This window comes from Charadrius vociferus, unplaced genomic scaffold, assembly GCF_000708025.1.
Source record: "Charadrius vociferus isolate BGI_N301 unplaced genomic scaffold, ASM70802v2 scaffold423, whole genome shotgun sequence".
NCBI lineage: Eukaryota > Metazoa > Chordata > Aves > Charadriiformes > Charadriidae > Charadrius > Charadrius vociferus.
This window is the reverse complement of record NW_009648149.1, coordinates 1,891,779-1,897,471: the sequence shown is the minus strand read 5'-3', so window position 1 is coordinate 1,897,471 and position 5,693 is coordinate 1,891,779.

Below are 5,693 nucleotides of genomic sequence, written 5' to 3'. Positions count from 1 at the left end.
CACTGCAGGGGGGTCTCCCCAGAGCAGAGCGCAGCAGAGGGGCACAGTCCCCCCTCGCCCTGCTGGCCACGCTGCTGGGGATGCAGCCCGGGGTGCGGGGGGCTCGCTGGGCTGCCAGCGCACATTGCCGGCTCACGGGGAGCTTCTCACCCACCAACACCCCCAGGGCCTTCTCCTCAGGGCTGCTCTCCATCCCTTACATCATGTAACTAAGCATATTTTTGTGGATGTGATGGAGGCACCTCATTTGGGTCTTTGTTGCAGAGCGCCTGCAGCAGAGCTGCTCAGGGACAGCAGCACCAGCACTACCGACCCGTAAGTGATTACCGGCGCTGCCCGTCCTCCTGGACCTGGTCCTGAGTCAGTGCTGGCAGATGCACTGTCTTCCCTGTCTGGATGTGGTCACACACGTGTAATCCCGGTTCACTCCTTGCTCTTAGGTGGGGTCAGGAGCACATTTTCCTCCTCGGTCCAACTCGCAGAGAAGCACGTGGCACCCCGGCACGGGCTGGGCTCCTCTGTAAGCTGGTGGCACGTGTTGTCCTCGTGCCACTTGCCGGAATCCCACAGGTAGCTGCAAGCGGGGGGTCAAACTGCAAAAGCCATACTCGGATCGCTGCCGGACCGGCCGGCTGAGCCCGAGGGACAGCATCCTCCCTTCTCGCTGAACACCCTCCAAACGCCGTCCCCACATCAGGATTGATGCTTTGCATTCCCACCCGGAGAAGGAAGGCCCTGGAGCTGCTCGTTTTTTTTTTTTTTTTCCACCACCCCCCATATATGGCCACATGGGAGCAGACAGCAGCCGGGAGCACGTCTGTGAACTTTGCCTTCTTGTTTTCCTTCTCCTCTGACGTGTCGTCAAACCGCTGCTGCTGCAGCCCTGCAACGCGGTCCTCGCTGCAGCGGGCTCAGCAGAGGGGCAGTAACCGGCCATGAAATCCTCCTCCGCCTGCGAGAGGGAGAGGAGGGGACACGCATCTGAGTGTCCAGCTTGAGTACTGCCTCCAGCTGTGGAGCCCCCACCAGCAGAAGGACACGGAGCTGTTGGAGCGGGGCCAGAGGAGGCCCCGGAGATGCTGGGAGGGCTGGAGCCCCTCTGCTGGGAGGACAGGCTGGGAGAGTTGGGGGGGTTCAGCCTGGAGAAGAGAAGGCCAAAAAGGGGAGACCTCAGAGCCCCTTCCAGTGCCTAAAGGGGCTCCAGGAGAGCTGGGGAGGGACTCTTGACAAGGGCATGGAGTGATGGGATGAGGGGGAATGGCTTCAAACTGGAAGAGGGGAGATTTAGATAAGACCTTAGGAAGAAGTTCTCTCCTGTGCGGGTGGAGAGCCCCTGGTGCAGGTTGCCCCGAGCAGCTGTGGCTGCCCCATCCCTGGAGGTGTTCAAGGCCAGGTTGGACAGGGCTTGGAGCAACCTTGTCTAGTTGAAGGTGGCCCTGCCAACGTCAGGGGGTTGGACTAGATGGCCTTTAAAGGTCCCTTCCAACTCTAACCATCCTGTGATTCTATGTAAGTCAGCACTCCACTGCCATTACACTGCTCAGGATTTGGACATCTTTTAACCTCATGGTGGTCCCTCAGCTTCTCCACCTACGCATAACTCACATGCCATGCTCAAGCCCACCCTGGCGTATCGGCCCACCACGAGCTGTCCCTTTGCCCGTGCCCCGTCTCCCTGCAGCACCCATCCTGCTGTCTGCCTCAGCATCCCCGGCCGGTCCCCATCCCCTGTGGCTGCACCTCTGCCCCAACCGCTGCCACCGGCAGCAAAGGACCCGTGCGCGGAGCAGCAGGAGCAGGGAAGGGCTGAGAACCCTGCAGCATCACGTCGAAAGAAATATCCCTACTCCCATGGCAGCAGCAAAGAGCTTATCGCTAAATTATTCAGGTACCCAGGAGTTCAAAGAGCAGTCGGTTTAGGACAGTCCTGCCCTGTGAAACTGTCCCTTTTGTGCCAACCCTTGCACGCTATCTCTAGCAGGACTGTGACAAACACTGCCATTTGCTTTCCACGCATCCACGAGAATAATTGGCTCCGCGGTGCCGCGCTTAAATCATTTATTGCATCGCAGGGACTGGAGTCCAACGTTGCTCCATGTGACCTTTCCAAGCGCCGCACACGGCGTTTCCTTGCAGGCTTCGGGTTTCTCACGCCTCGGCCGGGGTGGCACTGCTGTTTTTTCCAGCCACGCTCCTGCCTGCCCCGCTTGCGGGGGAACAGCGTTATTTTGCACCGAGTGTCCCCGTTTCGGCACACGCCGTCATTTCCAGGCTGCTCGGCAGGGTCCAGATTTTTCAAACCTTTCCTCTCCCTCTGCAGAGACCAGCCCTGGGTTTGAAGTTCACTCCTGGTACGTGTCACGCCAATACAGCCAAGCGCACCCACAGCAGATGTGGGACACCACAAATCACTGCCACGCACCCCCAACTTCCCTCCGACAGCAGCTCAGATGCCCACGGTACCTTCTGCTGGACCAGAACTTCACAGGCCCTGCAGCAAGCACCCCCCGACAGCATCCTCAGCGCTTTTTGTTCAGAGCAACCCACCGGTCCACGCTCCCATGGCACCGAGCGCGCTCAAGTTCCTCCGCAGGCCCGCGATCTACTGGTGAGAAGTGCCGCAAGTGGTGTGCTAACTGGTATTTCATGCTTTACAGCTCACGGCTGTAAAACTTACTTCCTGGGCCAAATATTAAGAATCACAGAATGGTTTAGGTTGGAAAGGACCTTGAAGATCATCGAGTTCCACCCCCTCTGCCACATGCAGGGACACCTCCCACTAGACCAGGTTGCCCAAGGCCGTGTCCAGCCTGGCCTTGAAGAACATACTCATTAATCTCTCCAGTCTGCACGAACTGGTCTACCTTCCCAGTAACTCTTCGCACGCGGGGGCAAAAGACAAGTATGACACCCAGATCTAGTGTAAATGCTGCACATGCTCCAAACGACCCAATTCAGGGCAAATCACAGAAGGTCTTTTGTAATTTTGGCACCTTTAAACGTGTGCCAGTTTAGAGACCACAGCTCCGAGCGAGCGCCCCGCAGCCGGCGAGGCACCGGCCATTCCAGGGACATGCTGCCTCTGAAGCGCGTACTTTCCCTTACCTCTAAATATTCCCCCCCCCTGCGTTTCCGTACGCAGCTACCAGGAGCAAAGCTGGAGCAAAGCTGAGGAAATTTGAGCAGAGCGGACACGGAGGCCGGGGAAGGCGGGCTGGCAGCAGCCGCTGCTGGTTGACTCACCCCGGCTGTGCCAGAGGAGATCTTGTGAGCCAGGGTGGCTTCAGCTCTGCCATAGCTGGGTCAGCAACCCGGGTCTCCGTCTGGGGCAGTCAACCGCTGCCCCGGCTCCCCATTGCCCCACATTTTCCCCAAAGTTCTTGCTGTGCTCCAGAGAGGTCACCTACGGACCGAGTTGCACAAAGAATCATGGAATCGTCTAGGTTGGAAGGGACTTTTAAGATCATCGGGTCCAACCGTTCACCCCACACTGCCAAACCCACCACCAACCCACGTCCCTCAGCACCACATCTGCCCACCTTTGAAACCCCTCCAGGGATGGCGACTCCACCACTGCCCTGGGCAGCCTGTGCCAGTGCTTCACAACCCTCTCCATGAAGAAATTTCTCCTAATATCCATCCTAAACCTCCCCTGGCGCAACTTGAGGCTGTCCCTCTCGTCCCATCGCCTGTTCCTTGGGAGCAGAGACCGCCCCCCCCTCGCTCCCCCCTCCTGTCAGGGAGCTGTCGAGAGCGAGAAGGTCTCCCCTCAGCCTCCTCCTCTCCAGGCTGAACACCCCCAGGGCCCTCAGCCGCTCCTCACCAGACGTGTGCTCCAGACCCCTCACAGCTCCGTTGCCCTTCTCTGGACACGCTCCAGCACCTCTATGTCCTGTTTGTCATGAGGGGCCCAAAACTGAACACAGCACTCGAGGTGGGGCCTCACCAGTGTCGACACTGCTGGCTCATGTCCAGCTGCGGTCGACCAACTCCCCCAGGGCCTTCTCCACCGGGCAGTGTCCAGCCACTCTGCCCCATCCTGTAGCGTCCATGGGGTTGGTGTGACCCAAGGGCAGCACCGGCACTTGGCCGTGTTGACCCTCACACCATTGGCCTCGGCCCATCGATCCAGCCTGGCCAGAGCCCTCTGTAGAGCCTTCCTACCCTCAAGCAGATCAACACTCCCGCCCCACTTGGTGTCATCTGCAAAGTGACCGAGGGTGTCGTCGATCCCCTCGTCCAGGTGGGTGATTCACTGCTTACCACCCACAGAAGGTAATTAATGCAAGATTTAAAAAAGCCAACAGGATTTTTCCCCTGCGAAGCAGCGTTCCCTCTATGGTGCAGTCCTAACCGAGGACACCGGGACCCATCCTCCCTCGCACCTACCGCTCCGCTGCTCCACCGTGCTGCCCTCGGAGCAGCCCCAAGGCAACGAGCCTGCATGAAGGCGGCTCATCCTCCAGCCCTCATTTAATCCATCCCCGACGAGGCAGGAGGTGTCAAAGCCATACGGTGAGTCAGCGCAGGGCGGCTGTGACGCAGCGGTGACGGGGCAGCGCTGGCACCGAGCCCAGGAGCCAGGGATGGGCACTGGTTTGACTGGAGGTGGTTGCCATCTCCCAGTACCACCGGCTACTTACCGGGCATGCAGTACGGAGTCTGGGGAGACGGTGCTTGCTCTAGGGAGGTGTGAAGTCTTTGCATGCTTTGGCTGTGAGGAGGAGAGGCAGAGATGCCCGGGAGTCTGAAATACCCTCCATATCGACATCGCGGCACAAACTCTCGGTCACTAACCCACATCCACCATACTACAGTTGAGTTATTGCTAACGACGGAGCTGGACCATCCCGCAGCGAGTACACAGCGTATGCGTCCTGAATTACTAATATTTGTAACATCCAAATATTAGAACGCATTTTGATGGCACATTTATTAGTGACTCAATCTGCAAATTACCCAAGAGAAGGAGGAATGCTGACTGACACAGCATAAACACCTTTGTCTGCAAACAGTCGTAAATCGGTTCGCAAAGGTTTAACATTCAGACATTTTGCTTTATTGCTGGGAAAGGGCGAGCTACTTGGAGCACGTTTCTCGTTGTAAGCGATGATAGGACATGTACGTTGCATGCATGTCATATTATTTGCAAAACACAAAGGGAAAACTCTCTGGAATTCAAAGCAGAGGCTGTGGTGCATTAACCACCTCCGACGGAAGCCCTGCAGTGCCATGACTCAGGCAAGAAGACCTCTTCCAGTTCAAGTCGGTGATGGCCAACTCAAGGAGCCGTGGAGGCTTGCACCGTGCCAGGCAAGGCAGGGACACACTGCGTGCTTCACCACAGACACAGAAGCAGAATTTTGTAAACCCAGGAGAAATACCTCACAACCTGCAGTCGACATGCTGGAGGGATGGGATGTCATCCAGAGGGACCTGGACAGGCTGGAGAGGTGGGACCATGTGAACCTCATGAGGTTCAACCAGGCCAAGTGCAAGGTCCTGCATGTGGGTTGGGGCAACCCCTGGTATCAATCCAGGTTGGGGGAGGAAGGGATGGAGAGCAGCCCTGAGGAGAAGGACTTGGGGGTGTTGGTGGGTGAGAAGCTCTCCCCATGAGCCGGCAATGTGTGATCACAGCCCAGCGAGCCCCCCGCACCCCGGGCTGCATCCCCAGCAGCGTGGCCAGCAGG